Genomic DNA, 19,507 nt, shown 5'->3' on the forward strand with positions numbered 1-19,507 from the left:
GTCACTGAGTTGCCAAGGTGGCGGCGGGGGCACGGGTAACCTGAGAGCTGCCACCTCTGAAGCCTCACGGCACCTCAGGCAGCTAAACTGAGGAATAAATGGAAGAAGTGTTAGTGGTGGCTGGGCAGGTTTCTGCTGAAGGCTCCCATTTGAGATGCAGAGAGCAATTTGGGAAACATCTTTAGTCAGGAAATGAGAGATCTTCCCGCTGTGGCGGGAGAGGCGTGGGGCTGCTGAGGGAAGCAGCGGCGCGCAGGCCCGCTTGCCTGCGGAGGGGCGCAGGCTGCCGGGGGGCAGGACGGGCCCGGGTCAGGGCCGAGCGTGTGCTGTGAGCCCCCTCGCGGCGAGGCCATGGCGGTGTGCACCCCAGCTCCTCACCCGTGGGGACCGGAGCGGCTGGGTCGGCTCGCCGGCCGCCTTCTCCCTCAGTGGGGCAGAGGGCGGGAAGCCGCGCCACAGGGTCGGCGGCGTGGGGGGCAGCATGAGTGCGTGATGATCAGGTTGGTAGAGATACGATTAATCATAATCCTGTGCTCAAACTAGCCTTTAACTGCGTCTGGCATATACTGTGGCTGTTGCGTACGGCGTATTAGTTCACTTTTACACGGTCATTTATTTGGGTTACCTTCTGAGCGAACGTCCCTTTGTAGCACAGCCCGTCTACCTTCCCTCCAGCCGTTGGGTAGCGCAGCGCCTCATAATTCAGGAGCAACGACTGGCAAAACACAACCCTGCCAGAGCACAACGAGCCAAGTCACTGGGAGAAGCCTCCTAAAAACGTGTGAGGGGTTGTCAAACACCAACAGCGGGTGCAGCACCGGCCGGCGTCACAAGCCTTTCGTTATAGGGGAGCTCCACCTCTGTCAGGAACACAGGTGAAACTTGCCTTGATCAACAGAAAGCTTTTTTTTTTTTTTTTTTAAACGTGCCTGTAAACACTAAGAAGGAAAACAGATTTGCCTATGAGTATTGTTTGTTGTGCAAACTTCAGAGCTTATACACCCATTGTTTTCATGTAGCAGCATGAGGGAGAGCTCAACCCTGAGAGTTATTCACAGTCTGTGAGATATACCTGTGCATTTGGTATTTCACAAAAGGCGCTTACTAAATTAAACCAGAAGCTTCCTAGAACTGAGTTTTGCATAAAAGTGCAGCTGTCCAAGCGGAGCAATGTCCTTTTAAAATGGGGAAAGGAAATGTTGATTTCAGAGCATGAGCAGCATGTACAATCCTGAACAAGGTGCAACTTCTTCGTTACTTGTTTTAGAGATCACTATTTCTCACAGGATCAAATTCCGGAGCAGAATTAGCGTGCAAACTTGCCAGTAGTTGTGGCAGTAGGAAAATGAACCTGAGCGCAATATAGAAGAAAGCTGCGTTCCTGGAGGTCAGTCAGGTGGCACTGTTAGCTGTCCGTGCTGGTGCGCTCTCTTGAGTTTCTGTAGGCACTTGCACAGTCCTGTTGCCTGAGATGCGTTTGTTTCATTGTGTAAAGCCTCCTTGAATCGTTTCTTTCAGAATTCCTTATCTCTCTGTGATATGTCTGTGCTGTCTACAACCTTTTATCCACGTGCCTGTTCACCCTGTATACTAATCTGGCAATACTATAGAAAAGAAGTTTGATATCGCTGACTATATTTGACAAATAATCACATTTTTTACCTCAAGACATGTTAAGCTTATGTAATTTGTGAGACCCAGGAGTGCTTCCCTTCTCTGTGTCCACGTGTGTGCCACAACAATATCTCAGTACAACCTGAGATGGAGACACTATTCTCCCTATAGTGCCTTTTTGCAATGAGAACAAAAGCTGGCCACGAAAGAGGAGACTTGTGCTGCAGCCTGGCAAGGGTCTTAAGTTGGATGACCTGGGCTCCAAGTACTAATAGAGGTAAGTTCCTCGTATTAGAGTTTTCTAACAAACATGGGGTCCTGTATTTCTGAGTTCTAAGTCTGACTTTGGTAAATGAACTGCAGCCTTATTTTATGTAGTGATGAGAAACATAAGATAAAGTCTTCTAATCAGTTCTAAAGAAAGAAAGGTATTTGCAGTCACTTTGGACTCAGACCTGTTAAGAACAGTTAAAGTATGATGTTCTGAAGTGGGGTTAAATAATGATAGTGGAAGTTTTTTGGGTTTTGGTTTTTAAGTGTTTTTTAGAGTCGCAATCATGTATAAAAAGCCAGGAAAGCCAAAAGAAAGATTTATTTCTCTCAAGTGACATCTCAAGGGAAAGGTTTCTACAAAATGTGGGGTACATTTAGGAGCTGCTTTTTAAATTTCTTTGTAATTGTTCTTACAGCCATTGTCTATAAGGGTCCTACATACAGCCTAAGCCTAGACCTGAAGAGTGGTATCTGCTCTAATAATATGCAATGAAAAATTCGTTCTAATTGCAAAAGTAAGGCTCACAACTGATTGCATAATACCCTGAAGAGTAGCAAAATAATGAGGTAATATTGTCTTAGCAAGAGCAGTCATGGGAGGGCATTAGTAGGTTAATTATTGTCGAGATGTTTTGTAATATTATACCTAAGGAGAGTTTGGAGTAGGATTTTGAAATAAGTTGGTATATAAATTTTGTGGATGTGAATGATTGATTTAAACACTGTGGGTGACATGTTAGGATCTTACTTGAATGTATGGTAACCTGGAGACTAGCACTGTGGGCTGGCTGGGGGTAAACATCTCAGTAGAAAGTTGGGGATGATAGATCGTGTAAGAATAACACAGCTTTCTTTCATAGCTGAAAAATTAACATTTCCCACTTCATAGCAGAGGGTGTCGCCAGTTCGCCACCTTCCATTGCTCAGGCTCATGCTAAGAGCAACCCAGCTAAGGCCTGGGTGATTCTGTCCTTCGGTTCTTCCTTCCGAGAAAGTCTGTGCGTTTCTGTACGGCCACACTTGTGTGTCTCTGTTTTAATGGCTGAAGTCTCCATTCCCGCAGATCACAACCATAATGATATTTTCAGACGTTTAGAAAATGTTTCGGTAATATATTCCCGTGTAGGGGAAGAGGAAAGGAATACATCTTTGACAGTTTGATGTTTTAAAGTGATAACTGAAGCTAACGAGGAGGTTCCAGTACTAAAAAGTTTGGGAATCTGTTTATCTGTTTTATTGCAAAGTTCAAGAATCTCTTTATCTCCTAAAAAATGGGAAATGCTAGGATATGAAACCGGGTGAATGTTAGGCATTTATTTATTATTTATGTTATAGTTCATCTAACAATTTGTATCTGTCTCCTCATATGTTTTGTTTATGTACAAATAAACTTAACATGAAAAGTGAAAATAATTCTGCCTGGGCGATCTTTCACTACAGCTGTGGCTATTTTAATTTCAGTATTTTGTTGCATGGATTTTTAAATGGCATTCAACTTGCACACAGCGTATTTCTGGGATAATCAATTACAAACAGGGAGGCTAAAAATTATGAAACTAATTGAAGATTAATAATTTGGGACTCAGGAAAATTGCACAGTGCTTAGATTTAGTTGCCAGGGTCTGCTTTGAATGCCTTCGTTCTCAGAGAGTATGAAGAACTCACAGGCCTGAGATTTATGTTGTGATATCGTTAAAGATAATTGTAAGGCTGTACTCTAGGAACGAAAGCCACTGATGGAGAAGTCTAGGTAAGGATACCAGCAGTAGGAAGGAATCTAGATTGACTCAGGCACTGAGACAACGATAGGAAAAAAAAAGGATAAAAAAAGTGATATGAAATGGTGGATCGTTTTAAGTGGCTCAGAACAGCTTTACGAAAAATACAATACAAAAGAAAAAATATGGAATCTATAGCTGAAAAAAATCCAGATGCTTCTGTCCTACAGCTTTAAGTTCTAGCCATCAGCTTTACCTGCTTTTACTGGGCTACATTTTCTAGCAGGTTTTCCAGTTGCTGAAGCTGGGTGGGAACACCGCATTTTCCAGACAATTTTGTAATTTGTAAAGGCTGTAATCAGACCTACTGTGACAGCTGTTAAAGAGGTGGTTTGTTTTCTTGTTATGGCTGTGTGGCTACTCCTGCTCCAGATCTCTCCGCTGGGGGCCACAGGGATGCCTTTGGTACTGTTAGGTTACACCAGAGCTTTTCCCAAGGCCTCCAGGCACTGTTCAGTTAAATTTAAGCACCAGATTCTGTTATCAGCTGGATCAGAATAAATATAGGGTAATTTAATTTCCATGCCAAGAGTAATTGCAGGTTTACTTCTGCATAATTTTGGCTTTAGACAGCTTATATACCTTTACAAACAGCAATTAGAAGTAGAAATCAGAAGTATTAGTGTTATAAACTATTGTATGTTCCAAGGTAGGGAGCCTACACTGTGGCTGGATACACTGTCACAATAAACTCTTTAAAATAGTCATACATAGGGGGTTTTGCCTTCCTTGAAATAAAAAGTCAGTATCTTTGTTGGAATTTAACAGAACAGACTTTAAATTCTGCTGTATTCCCGAAAAGCTGATAGAATTTTGTACTTTGGATTTATCAAATTGGAGAAAACATTCTCTGCAAGAATATTAAAAGCAAATAAAAGCTATTTGATAATAGGTTATATGTATTAGGAGCAGACAGCTGTTCACCTGATTATTTCTGTCATTATTTCAAAGCTGAACTTCGCACAAAAAATTCCTTAAAAACAAGAAGTTTGGAGACTTTGTGCTTGTGTTGTTAGAAAGCTTTGTTCTGTCTGTGCTGGAAGATTGCCTAGAGAAGTTTGAAAGTTATAATAGTCAAAAAGTAAATGTTGTTAGTTTAGTATCAGAGATAAGAAGCCTTCAGTCAGGTAATTAAACCTCTTTTCCAAATTTTATCACATTCTTTTTATCAGTGATGAAATAATTGTTCTAAACTGAAGGTTAAGTGTCATCTTGCTTCCTGTCCTTCTCCCTGATGTCATTTAACATAAAAGGCCCCATTTAATTGCAGGGGGGTGAGCGTTTCTGCCTGTTGCCAGCGTTGAAATTATAAAACACCAAAATATTTGTCGAGAGGGAGAGCCACAGCATTGCTTTGTGGAAAAGAATCTCTTGGAAGGCAGAACCTTTCTCTGCTTCAGTCCCCGCTCCAGCGCTTCAATTTTAACTTCAGCCTGATTGTCTGGAGAGCAACCTTCTGCCTGGTGGCTGGTGAATCGTTCAGGGAAGTCGGAGATATGGTGATGGTTAAGGGAAGGGCATGAGAGAAAGGGAGAAGGACTTCTGTGAGGACACCAAAGAGGGACGAGGAGGATGTTTCCTCAGATCTGGAGTGTTTCAAGGGGAGGAGGCAGGACAAAGAGGGAGCTCTGGTGTCCTGTGTGGCTGCATGCTGCAGCACAAGATGACGGAGGGGGGAAGCTGCAGTTTAACGTTAGTCTGGGCCTACCAGATGGTCTGAATGGCCCTGTCTCTCAGGAAGGCAAAAGGGGGAAGCTGTTCAGAGTTGGAGAGATTCTTTAAAAGACAGTGTCTGATCCACAGCAGACCAAGGATTCAGGAACACTGCCAACATTATCTTTTTTTTTCTTCAAATTTTGGTATTTTTTGAATAAACAAGAATATTTTCTAGGTTGTACCATTTGCCTTGATTTTTCATGGTCCTCTTCTGAAAAAACAATCAAATGTAATCTAATAGCCTACTGTTCAACAGTATTATAACAGGTTTATCATGTCATAGAAATTTTGGAAAAACCTTTTTTAAACATTTTATTTAAGTGGGTTTTGTAGTTTTTAACTGTACAGTAACTTCTTAGCTCATCACATTAATGTTTTATAAAAGAAAAACAATTTAACAGTTTCTGTGAGACTAACAAGGGATCTGGTTTTAATTGTTTCCATGCTACAAAACCTTTGATCAGATTTTGACAAGTAAATTAGCTTCCAATTTTTAACTCTTTAACTGTATCCGTTTTGAATTCTGTAATCCTGTATAACCTCACTGAAATTATTAAACTGACATTGCTTAAACTGCCTGTATTAATGTTGCATTGAAGTAATCACTTTTATCTTATTTTTTAGTAGATTAATTCTGAGATGAGGCAGCTGAAGGCAAAAAGTGGGGACTTGGGTTACAGTTTATGAGAAACCTTTGCAAATAAACTTTTTTCAACAATTTAAAAATTTAGATTTATTTTTAAAATATGGGTAGAAGTTAATTTAGTGGGGGTGTCTAGTTTTACTTATACTGTAAGCAAATAACAAAATACTGTTTTGTTCAACAGGAAACACACCATTCAGCCTGGAATAAAATAATTCATATGTAAGACTCAAGAAAAAGTCAGTAAAATGAAGAAGAAAAATTATAGTCTCGAGTTTTCATGGAGTGTCCATTAAAGTATGGGCTGAGGCTGTACAGCAAAAGTAATCTGCAGTCTGTTACCATGATGTTAATAAATGCAAGAATTGAAGAGTCTCTTTGTTGGCCACAGCTGTCCACGGACTGTATCTCCAGACCCTGGAAGATGGAGGAGATGGTGGTGGAAATGTGGTTTGATTTGGAAATACTGCCAACTGCCTGGTGAGAGTTGTACTCCTAAGTACATTATGTCCTATTTGTCTGTCTCCCCACTCCCCAGTGTGTCCTAGCAGGCATCGCAGTCACAGGGCGCTAGTGACATACAAAAATGGAACAGTAGTCTGGTTAGGAATTCTGGACCACAGAAGGGAAGAGCGGCTTGAGGAACTAATTGTGACCATGGATGCATTTCCAAACTTATTTCAGTTTCCATCTGGTTTTCACTTCTGAAAAACAGATGCTTTTTTTAATATTGAAATCTCAGGGGAGAAAGAACTCCTGTAGAGACTAAAAAATCATTTTCTACCCAACTGCAGTAAAAATCCTGCATTATTTTGTCAGCCCTATTTCTAGCTTTTCAGCCAGGTCACTCTGGTGTCTTAAAGAGGACTCTCAATTTCTCAATCCTTCACTTCACCCTTCTTCAGTACAGATAAAACGTGAATTTCACCCAGAAATCATCAGAATCACTGGAAACATAAGTACTACATCAGACTAAGGTTTTATGTGCTTGAACTTCACATTTTATAGTCTTTTGATGTAAGTAGCTCGTAATAGTAATTACTATAATAGTAACTTTTGTCTCATAAAGTTTATTCTCAGCGTTCTCTATTTTGCTATAATTATATACTCAATGTACTGCTAATATAATCTTTCAACATGTATATATGTTTTCAAACATGGGTGAAAGCAGTAGAAGTCAAGGATACTACATCATCTTTAACATTTCTTAGTATTAATGCTTTATTAAGTAATGAATTACATAACGATTTTGGCATGAAACTTGGACATGGGGATTCTTTGAAACACTAAACAGTTGTGACAGTGACCAGTACCCACCGCTCGCACTAGTCTGTTTCCAATGCTAAGAATTTAAAGACTGCTCTGAATTAAATGAAGAGCCATTTGCATAGTGTGTAGGTGGCTCTGTGGCATCTCGGAAAACGGTGACTGCTGTGCCCTGAGAACTTTCGGTAGCTTCAGGACATGCAGAAGTGGATGACAGCTAGCACTAGCTGGTTGACACACTTCTTTTGGGGAAGTTTTGATTTTGGTTTCCTGCTCCATCATTTTCACTGCCCTCCCCAGTTAATCAGTAATCGTTTTCTGCTGATAACAAGAATGCTGCTGGCCGAACTCCTACTTAGCTGAACAGGTATCTTGTAAGAAAAGAACCGTCAATTTTGCTGCTGCTGTTGGATGTGGTCCCTAAATATTGCTGCTTCTGTTGCTGGTGTTTCTATTAACAGAAGAAAACCTCTTCTCAATATATTGATGAGGGGTGACTGGTAGTGGGTGATATTCCTACAGAGTGTCAAGTTCAGCAGAACACGGACATTTAAAAACAGGAAGACGAGAATTAGTTTCCTGCCCATACAGTGTTAATCCTGCCCGCTCAGCTCACTCCCACAGTGTATCAGTAACACTAACAGTCGTCTGCGCACTGCACTCATCAGGAACTACTTATATCTGCCCTATCATCAGGACTGCCATGAGAAGTGGCGAGGCCTTGGATTCACCCTCCATATGTGCTTGATATGTAATCCGACTGTACCTGTGCCAGGGATTATACAGCAGTTTACACCATGCCCAATTTCACGATGCTTTGCAGTAGGTCAGAAGGTCCGCTATATATGTGCCTTTAGATTGCAGTACCTATAGTTAAATACTTGGTTTTACAGAACACCTTATCTCCTACAATTTACAGCTCCTTTGCTCTCACATCTGTCACACCATATCACGTTTAGCCATCAGGAAACCTAACAGCCTATGCTTATCTCTGACCTAACTGTACATAGCGTTATGGGCTCTGTTTCAGGCACGATTTCCAAATTGAGTTCTGAAATGTGTCACAAAGGTTTCAAAAAGTCCAGGACAGGTCTTTCTTTGGATCGTAATATGGCTTTATGTAATGAAACAGCTCAAATATGCATTGAATGCCTTCAGAGGTGTTATTCACCATGCTGCATTCTGTTGAAAATTACATGGCATGTGAGGAACTGATAAATGAAAGTTGTAGCTATATATCACTTCAATGCAGGCTGAATTTTTTTTTGTTTTGTTTTAAAGATTATTGCATAATTTAGCTCTTTGGATGTGTAGACCACAGGTTTACAGACTATGATAAGATCACCCATTTTTATTACTATTACTGGAAGCCGCACGCTCCTGACTCTGTTTTACTTCCACATTGATGGAAAAGGCATTGGAAATGTAAAAATAAGTGATTTCTTAATGATGTGAAGCTGGAAGTATCTGACTCCCCAGCTAAATCCTGTGGGCTACCTACTGTTGAGATGTATGTTCTTCCTCAGCTACTTTTTGTGACTTGAGATGAGTTTGTATTTTCCTTTTTTCCCTTTTCCTATGCTGTTTTCCACCTTTCTTTCTTTATTCCCACTTGTATTACTTCATTTGAATTCATGTTGAAAACTATACGTGGTGACCTAGATTCAAGGATCTAATTAATGTCTTACACTGTGGACGTAGATGTGGTTTAACCCTTTTAAAGCAGACACGCAAAGGAGCATTTATATATCGGTAGTACAAAGAACAGTATGAGTATGCAGCTATAGCAGATAGTATAATGTATTTTCTTGACTTACTGCCAGAATTCTTAGTCAGTGTTTTGTGCATCACTGCCGGGTGGTGAATCACTGCCAGGTGGTCCTTAAGCATCTGACCTTGAGTTGACTCTCCGAAATATTTTCACTTGCTAAACCTAATTAAAAGAGTTATTAAGGATATTTATATTGCTGTTTCTCTATAATTACAGTTGCTAAAAGGATGCTATTCTTTCGTGAAAGGGTGATATGATGTTAACAAATACTTTGTCTTTCATACTGTGGATACCATCATCCTAAGCTTGGAAGTCTTTAACGGATTATAGTAAATGAATACTTCTCCATAACAATGGTTATATATTATAATTGCATTCAAATTTATTGCCAAAAAATCGTGCATTCTGTAAGGAACCCATTTAATTGATGGAACATCAGATTGAAGGAACTCAAGAAAATTAATTTGCGTGAGCAGGAACTCAACCTCATCGTAGTGATCTGGTGGCCCAAAGAAGTCTGGGCAGTAGATTCTTAGTGTCGAGCAAAAATACTAAAGAATGCTGGAAGAATAAGACGCCTTAAAAGTTCTATTTGCCAGACGTGCTTTCTGTGTGTCCGCCCACCACAGGTCTAGTACAGCTGTGAGGGACCCCATACCAACAACAGCCTTGATGGTCAGCAAGTTCTCTGCAAAACCATCGTAACAAAAAGATCCCACTGAAGGTCAGAAGTGGCCTATGACCTGCACTCAGAGCACAATCCTGCACTGCAATAAAAAGCCTGATTTGTGCTGCTTAGTAGTAAGCTATTCATCACCATCTTGCTACCATTTATCTTCCTTAATAAAAGCTCAGAACACTGTGTCATCTTACACCTACTCACAACTGAATGTGATATTTTTGGGTCTTCAAAGTGCTGTGTTTAGCATTAATGTAAGTCTACAGGTTGTAGCAAGAGCAGGAATTTGTGCAATAGGGAAAGCTAATACAGAACACGCTTTTTAAATGTAACGTGAGTGTTACTTCGTTAGTGTAAGATCTAGATACAGGCCAACAGTAATAAAGACAGCCGAGAAAACGTGGATTTGACATAGGATTTTTTTATGGTGATTAAAACATAGGTGTCAAAATAGGTAAAGAATTAAGAGCACTTGTGGTTGGTCTTCAGATTGCATAAGGTTGTTGAACCGCAACCAAAAGACTGAGATTTATGTGTTATGGGGGGTGGGGGTGGGTGTTGTTTCTTGGTGTGGTGGGTTTTTTTTGTTTTTAACTGGACTGGGAGGAACACTAGTATGCACAAAATCCTTGCTGCTCTCCCGTCTTGGTCGGAATAACACAGTGGTTCTTAAAATGACTTAAGCAGCTTATGTCTGTGCAGCACTACTTTCTGTTCCTTTCAAGTACATATCCACTCTGAAAGTCCACAACTATTTGGGAGATGAAGCATTATTTTACTTGTAAAACCTGAGCCCTGAAATAGTAGCATTATGAGGATACAAGCCAATATTTATTTATTTATTTACATATGTATACCATTACACAGATGTAGCGTAACTTCTCCTTGGACTGGAAAGCAAAAAAAAATAGCTGTAGTGTGAAATTATTTGAGTGTGTAGTATTTAACTGTGAGCCTATCAGAAAACAAACAAAAAAACCCCTATCTTGTGTAAGGAAGATAGCATCGAGCAACGTTTCTGGGAATGCCAGAGTTCAGTGGTCAGTAGTAACACAAAGCATTATATCAGAAGTGTCATGGAGCTCAATTTCCGTTTTTGTCCAAATTATCTTGTATCTCATGGGCGTACAGGGCTTTCACACTCCATGTGGAAGGCTTTTAAATCTTAATGTTGTGGGGTTAACTCCACATAGAGCCACCTCTTCCTCCTCCCTGTCCTCTGGCTAAATGGAGGTGTGGATTACTAGCGCAGGAATGTAACACTTCCAATTTGCCACGTAAGCGGTAATTGTTGCATTCCAAAGGGGTTACCACAGCAAAACCCTCAGAGATACATGTACCTGAAGTAGAAAGAAAGTATAGCTTCACTTCCAGAGCTTGTTAAAGATATAAATCATGTTTCATGTGACGCTTAGTACACTTTAACTTAGCTATTTCAACTCTAAGGAAAACCCAAATCAGTATCTGTTTCCTCAGGTGAACAGCATCTCACACTAGTTTTCCCTATCAGTCCTAATACAAAGTAATTATTATGATCTCAGCCATTTCCTTTTCCTCACCTTCGTATTTTCCATTACATAACTATAATTATAATTGATTATACCTAATTAGGATTCATTGTGCTTCAAAGACTTAATACTTGGTCTCTGCCTCCAAAAGGCGATAATCTTACGTTTAAGCTTAACATCATGAGTAACAGCAAGAGACAAGGGGACAATTAGATGGAAGGACAAGAGTGACCACTTCAAAAACACATGATCTTTGCCTTAGCTAACTAGCTAGGTATTTGTCATTAAGTGAACCCTGAGTTCAAACCATTTTCATGACTAGTATATGGAAGGGAACGCTACTGGTGTGAAGTGGTTTATTTATTTATTTAAGAATGATGTGTTATTTTGAGGGCAGCTGTATTTATCCAATGTATAGAGCATGTGCCCTTCACCGGTCCTGTAAACTGAATAGCTTGCATACATACCAGGGACTCCTCTCCTCCATTTCACAGCAAGGTGCCCTATAAGCCATGCTTTCCTGTAAGCAGGCTCTGTTGGCTTGCCTGTCCCTCCCCGGTTCAGAGCTCTTTGTTGCTATGCTGGCGTCAGTCCATTTCTGTACTTTCTTCTGGGCTCAGGTCCCTGTGTGCCCCTTGTACCCAGGGTTACATGAAAATGAAACACTGATAGGAACTGGACTTCTTTGTGTATTCCATTCCCACTGTCCTCCAAAACAGATTCTCCTTCTCAAAATACTAGTTGTGTGTGTTCTCATGTTATTACTCCATCTAGGAAATAACACGTCGTTGTTGATATGTCACTCACTTTGCCATACCTTGAATACCCCATGGGAGACCAAAGTACCTGACAGTCAAGTACTTAAGAAAACAAAGATTCTATAGTCTAGTAAAAATTATGTCATCTCTGGCTTGGGTGGAGAGTTTTGGATGTCCCAAGGCCTGTTTTGTTAATCAAGCCTAAGGATAGACAGTTTTGCCAGAAGGACATGAAAGTTTATAAACTGACTTTGCAAGCCGGGAAATTGGTATAAGCTACAGCTCATGCAGGAAGACCATGCCCTGTCTGATGGAGGAGTCAGTGATGCTGTAGGAAAGTGATCAAGAGTGAAGAAGAAAAAGTCAAAAGGAAAGGCTAAGAGGCCTCAGTAGAAATGTTTCGTCTTCAGCCCCTATGTTGTTTGTCTGATATTATGCTATCTGTAACGAGTGGTCTTGGCAAATCAGGCTCTACAGCTACGCACACTACAAAGCATGTATGATATATTAGCTGTTCTGAGGCTTTACCTGCTCCAAATTTTATCCATTACTGCACTTCAATCTATTGCCATGCAAAGGGAATGCCAAACAGAAGCCACATGCTTTTGTTTTGAGGATGAATTGGTGGGCATTTGGGGGATGATGTCGGTAGGCGTTAACAGACTCTATCCCAATCAGTTGCAGACTGGTGAGTATAGGTGTGCCTGAAAATGTAGCTATACTAAATCTACTGCACTTCTATTTATTTCAGATGTGATTCCAGGCATGCTTAGTATTTTGAAACAAAATGGAAGATGTTGTTCCAGCTCCGGGGAACTGACCTTATAGAAAGTAAGTTGTTTTTTTTCCTTACAGTGGAGAGATTTCAAATTCCTCATGAAAAAATGTTAAGAATACTGAACAGAAATTGTTACCTGAGTATTCCTTATAGGGTTAGCTGCTGAAGGGGTGGGACTTCACCTGCTTCTGCCTTTGAAAGTGAAAACTCGGTGCAGCCCTGGTGACATATCACCATGAGAACACATCCTGCGGTGACTTCTCACTGCTATGCAGAGTGAAAGGATGGGCTTGGGAAACAGTCAGGGAATGCCTTTGGAACTCTCTAGACTCTGATTGACTGACAAGTCCTGAGTGCTAAGACACATGTCCCAGTCCTGGCACATCTGGAGGAGATCTCTGAATATTGGATGATAGGGATCAGCTGGTTCTACTGAGAAAGGCCATAGGCAAACAGCTTTTTCGTGGGTTTCTCCTGTGCCTTCCAACTCCCTATCAGGATGTTATGATATTTGTATTAAAACAATACCTAGAAGACCCAAGAAGGTGTTCTTGTGTTGGGTATGATGACATAAGCAGTCATAACCCTTGCTCCAGTAAGCCTACTACCCCGATCACAAACATAATTTTTTTTCTATTTAATAGATGTCTTTTTATTTTTACATATTTAAAGAGTCTAAGTGCTTGAAAATGTTAATTATCCAGTGAAATTAAAACCTCTTTAGATTAGTCAGTCTAGTGGGAATTTAGCCCAACAGGTGTGTGCAGCATCTCCATGTTACCCACTTACTGTAGCTCAGCAATAGCCTTTGGCAAAAAAACATGAGAGAAATCTTTTGCTCTGTGTCTAAGACACAAAACCCAACCTATTTTAGATCAACGAATGAAGCAACTTCCAGACTCCAAAATATGTGAGAAGTTATTTACACTCACACAAAACATGGAAATAGATTACCACCAAAAATTATTTAATTTACACTTAGAAGATTCCTTCTTGATATGGTATGAGAGCTGCCTCTTAATAAAATAGAGAGTGAACAGTTAGTGAGGGATGCTGACTCAGCATAAATAAGGACCTTGTGGATCTGGCAGAATGGAGCACAGTTTAGGCTAGATGCACTGGAATGAGAGCTGTGAAGAGCATTTTAAAAAACAGAATAAGATAGATTTTGCTAAAATAAAGCATATGAGCGCTTCGGGAGTGCTGTGAAAGTGTACTCCTGGCCTGAACTGTAGGATTAGTATAGGTACAGCCAGACTTTGCTTGGAATCAGGAGGACAGTCTGAGATCCAGCTGTCCTAATCAGCTGTCTATTCTGGATTGCTGTTCACGTTCTCAGATTGCATTTTGGATCATTAAAATCTCCTCATTACCTTTTTGTCAGAAGTATTACTTGACAGTGACACAGTTTTTGGGTTTGTCCAACAAATTTTTCAAAATGCTTTTGCTCAGTCTTTGGTATTTGGAATTCTTAATCTACACTCAGATTTACAAAACATATTTCCTTCATCCAATCCAAGGCAGGCAGACTAGGTCATGAGGGAGATTTTTTCAATTTTCAGGTAAATTTTTCAACTTCTTCAGGACTTCTGAGAACAGGAGTGATAGGGACTGTCTTTTTAGATGATCACATTCACATTCTTTGTACTGCAATTATCAATAGCTCTTTACTAAATTCTTAGTTAATTAAGCTCAAGTTAAGCTACTGATGCTTTTAGGAGTAGGTGCACCTTTACGAATCTCCTTGATTTTTAAGGCTACAAATTCTACTGGTAATTGTTTCTTTTAAAACAATGAAGCTAGCATAACTAATTTATCAGAAGTAACCAGGTAACAATGATAGCATTATTCCCAGAATCTCTAATGTATGACCAGACCTTTTCTGGATGCTGTCTTTCTTGGACTACTCTGTTGTAATTGTTATTTTGTTTCTATATTTTTTTCTAAAAAGTCATAGTTACTGTGATGAAAATGGAATTCTTCTCTGAGAAAGAAGGCCATAACAAAAACATTTTCTTCATTTATTCTTTCCTCTGCAGTTCCAGTTGCTGCATTTGTATGACAAGATCTGCACTGTCATACAGATGACCATCTAAATGATCATCTTTTAAAAATGTTAAGTTAGATCCTGTAATGTTGTAGTTCTGAGCATCAAAAATTCTGGAAGTAATCCAATAGTAATTACTGTAAATAGAAAAAAAAAGTCTATATGTTTCAGTTCTCTTTGGCTTCTGAAAGATTGGCGAAGATACAGTTAGAAATTGTATTTCCTGCTGATCATTTTATACACTGGTTTTAAGAATATGTCAGATTAGTGTTAGTATATGATTTCTTGCATAGTAATGTATGTCCCTTTGGGTAATCTAGAAGTAGCTCACAAGCTGAGGATCTAAGGAAATTATTGTCTGCCAGCAATAGTAAATCTTAGCTCTGCTAAGACGTACTCGTGCCTAAAATGTGAAAGTAGCTCACATCCAAGAAATAACTCTAGTTCCAAGTCACTGAGAAATCTGCATCGTTAGACATTAGTTGAGCCACCCAGCAAGTCTTCTATTCTGCTGCTTGAAAAAAGATGAATAAATGGAGATGAAACAATCATTGTCCTTTTCGGTTACCAATCTAACCATATTCAGATATTGATATGCATCAGACTTCTCATAGTTTATCAATAGAGAATAAGCCTGCCATGTGCAGCGCTGCTGATCAGCATTGCCTGCTTCTTCCTGTGTCCTTTCTGTTCTTCCTCATCATTTTCTTAAAGTACGTTTCCTGCCATCATATAACTGGCAAGTGCTTTGGGGTGAATATATTGGGAACTGCAAAAATGGTTCGGGTATAAAGTTGAAAATGGAGTTATGATGCAATGCCACCCAATCAAGGCCTTGGACATAATTATCACAGGACTGATTTCAGTGGAGCAAGCTACCTGCAGAAACAATAATAGGCATTGCTTAAGCCTGTCACACCTAAATTCTTGTTTCCCAGGCCATACAAATAAATAGTCGTCTTTGCATATATAAGTGTATCCACACCTCTCCTGTCCCATTATTTCTGAGCAAAGAAGGGTCCCTCACCTAGATTAGCAGGCAGATTGAAGCAGACACCCTCCTGTTTTCATAACACTAGGTATCATTTTGATATGCTTGCAAGTGGAGAGGATAATTACCATTGCTGGTACTATCAGTGACATTGCTGTTACTGGTTCCCAAGCTTCATTTTTAGGAACCTGGTTTTATTCAGTACCAGGAAAAAACAGCTACTTAAAACTTCATCTCAGTTAATGATATATTTTCTCTCACATTCAATTCAAACTTTTATTATTCTTTAGAAGAAAATTTTGATAGGAAAAATATTCTGAGAAATAACTGTAGATTCTGAACTTACAAATTTGGTCCTAGTATTTCCAATATGCTGAATGTGCTCTACAGATAGTTTATGAGTTTTAATCTTGTTAATGAAAATTACAGTAGGCCCTCATATAGTATATGCTATGCTTTTAATATTCATTCTTCTTTAGTGCTTCAGTTTTGTAGGATCCACTGGTTTTCTGCATGTCAGCTGAAAAATTTCTTAAAAGGTTTGATTTTTTTCTCATTCTAAGCTTCAAAATAATATCAGCAGGTCATAGGTCATTAAGTAGGAAGTAACTCAGGTTACTAAGGTGTGTTACCAGCTCCCCAACAGTCCAATTCAAGATTAATGCTATCATCTAGAACTTTGAAATGCAACAAATAATTTGTTTTATTGATGGCTGATAAGCTTGGAAGAAGTTTGTGGTCTGGAATTATCATCAGTTTAGTGTGTGCTTCTGGAGCACAGAGCCAGGAAAGAGTAGATATCCTTAGGGTGCTGCGAATCTGTTCCTAAAATTAATTGTAGGGTAAGCCTAATGAAACTGTTCAAAACAGGATATGGTGAAACACAGAGCACTCCCTCAGCTCCCTCACAAATCCCTCCCACCTCTTTCTGTATTCTCTCTCAAAATAAATAGCTGTGGCTATTTGGAATCAGAATGCCACGAATGCTACACTTTCCATTTTAGTTTCTGGGTTGCTGTGCTTGTTAAATACTGGAGACTGAGACTTACATAATTGTGATTTTCAGCCATCTCCCATCTTTCTGCTCTTTTTCTGATTTCGGAGCCTATGTCAGTTGTTATCCACCATTTGTGTTTGCTTAGATAGAAAATCAGGGTAGTACTGGACCAGTATTTCTTTAGGACTTTGACTATTAAACCTGCTCCCATGTTGCAGTAGTATACTCATGGTTGCACCCTGTTCCAAACTTTTCACTGCAGTGGAAAATGTCTGGCTTAGCAATGCTGCAGCCTGTGTAGAGCATCTAGGTCTTGTATTACCCAAAAGTTCAAAAAGCTTTATTCCACAAGATTTCTGATATCAAGAAGAGGGTCAAAAGGCTCTGATTAAAGTAAGACCCTACCTAGAAGTTTGTGTCTTGAAGACATTTGAACATATGCTTCCTGTTATAGCGGTAAGTGGAAAACACTGCTCTAATTTACTATTATTAGCATTTCTTAAACATATTAGCAGTTCTAAGAAATTGTTACTTAATGCTGTGAAAGGTCCCTCTCAACCTCTTACAGGAAGTCTAGTTTGTCATTTCCACAAGCAGCATTATAGATCAATAGCTGTGGCATCTTTAACATCCTAAGCCAAAGCTAAGGGAATGTTACCTTCTGGTCCAATCTCATTTTTGGTGTGAGGGGTTTCTACAGCAGCAGAGTCTCCCCTTCAGCTAGAAAAGCAAATGCACGGAGATTAGATCCAGGACTGCAAATTCAACCATATGGAGCTATGAGGTTCGAAAAATAATCATCATTATTCTCAGTATTTAAAACAGAGATGATGTTTTCAGTATTTTTTTTTTTCATAATTAGAGTGAAAAAAGGAAGCAGATATTCCTATGTAATAACTTTTCTTCTGGCCCTAAAGAAACTTGTTATTGAATCACGAGAATTGACAATACTGTGTTGCTCAAATAATTTTTTTTCTGTTTTTTTTTTTTTCTTCTGCTTTCGACTTCATTTGTGTGAAGCTGCTGCAGCATACTGAGGAACACATATATCCTAACTAGCTTGTGTTTCTGTAGCGAGGGAATAAGAATCAAGGTTACCACCAGCCAAGAGGCCAGAAAAGTCTGTGATGTGTCTTAACTGGCATCAATATAAATTGAGGGACGTCCCAGTTCCCTAGAGCTCCAAGTCATCACCACACCAGTCAGTGTCAGCCCTTGAACTTTGGGTTACACCCTTCCAACAAAGTGGCCCTCTACAATTAAAAGACACTTAAACACTTTCAAAGTAAAAATTAGGAATGTATAAAACTTTAGGTACCTTGCAGCTAACCACATAAACATAAACATTACAATTTGAGGTTTATTACATGTATGAATTATAAAGAAAGTTAATTTTTCCACTCAAAACTTATTAACACCATATATTACAAATATGAGTTATAATGAAAGTTAATTTTTATGCTCTGAAATTATAATCTTCCTATAGTTACCCATTAAACATTTAATATTCATGTAGGAAAAAGGAGTAAATTTCATTCAGAGGGTAGCTGGGCCATTGATCATTTTGCCGGTTACCTATGACTCGCTCATGTAACTGTCTGAATGAGGGGTTTATATGGGGAGCAAATAGAAAGCTTATGACGTTCAAAGACCTCTCATTGCTCTTACCAAAAGCTGAATGGGAAAGAGCTGCATTTGAAGGTAGTGGTTAGTATTCCTCTCAGTCCTTTAGAGCTACTTCAGGGTCACTCACACGTGAAGCTTTGAAAACGTTAAACTGGAAATCCATACTGTTTACAGTTCTTACTTTGGGGGCTCAGTCCAGTGGAGGACTTGCTCCTCTGGCTCCCTTTCTGCCCTTTTACTTTCCTTGTTTCAACTATTATATGCTCCTACCTTCTTAGCAAGGCACAAGAGTTTGTGCAATTTGAGAGCTCTGCAGTCTTGGCACGGTAGCTTGTGTAGCTGCATGGTACGGTATGTCCTTTATAATTTCACACGGTTCAAATCAGATGGAAAGAAAATCAACTGGGGAGTTTGAGAGTGAGCTGAACACGATATACAATATTATATCCTTTTTTTCCACCCATATTGCCAAATACATATCAAGAGCAAGATCTGTGGGAAAATAAGTAACTGTAACTTCTTCCTTTAGTGTTTTTAAATACCTCTTCACATTTTCCTAAATATTCTTAATTCCTAATTTGCATGAACTTGTCATACACATTCTTCTTCCTAACACTCTTTTTGAAGAGTGGTTTATTTTCATTAGTTTTTACATACCAACTATATGGTACCTTGTCCTTGTACAATCCTTCACTGAGCATTTCAGTAGAAGAAATAGGCCAAATTTTAATACTCTCGACCTTGCCCATTCCAGTTTATCCACTCCCAGCTGTACATCTTCTAATGCCTACCTTAGTCATGCCAAGCTCACATTTTTCTCCACTGAGTGTTAGGTCCTGCTGGCAGACGCTGCCTTCTGAGTTAAAAGTAGGGCTCATTCACAGCTGTAAATCTCTGTGTTGTTATAAGCAAGTGAAGATTTGTATGGGCCTGTCAGTGAGATCAGCTTATAGTGTGGTTACTGCATTCCTTTTGCTGGAAGTCAATATTTGGAACTTATGTGCCCCGATTTAACTTTAAACTCACAGATGCTAGAGTATAAACACATACTAGAAAAGCCCC

At 39.5% G+C, this 19,507-nt stretch overlaps 1 protein-coding gene across 1 annotated transcript in view; it reads left to right on the top strand.

Moving 5' to 3' along the window:
* Positions 1-386: 386 nt before the first annotated feature.
* Positions 387-19,507, top strand: part of LOC135314126 (loricrin-like) — a 73,408-nt gene continuing 54,287 nt past the window's right edge. The window contains exons 1-4 of the mRNA XM_064455784.1: positions 387-500; positions 1,786-1,891; positions 6,209-6,504; positions 12,758-12,837. The gene's annotated coding sequence lies outside the window, so the exon portion shown is untranslated. The remainder of the gene's footprint in view (positions 501-1,785; positions 1,892-6,208; positions 6,505-12,757; positions 12,838-19,507) is intronic.

Source organism: Phalacrocorax carbo, chromosome 6, assembly GCF_963921805.1.
Source record: "Phalacrocorax carbo chromosome 6, bPhaCar2.1, whole genome shotgun sequence".
In the NCBI taxonomy this organism is placed as follows: Eukaryota; Metazoa; Chordata; class Aves; order Suliformes; family Phalacrocoracidae; genus Phalacrocorax; species Phalacrocorax carbo.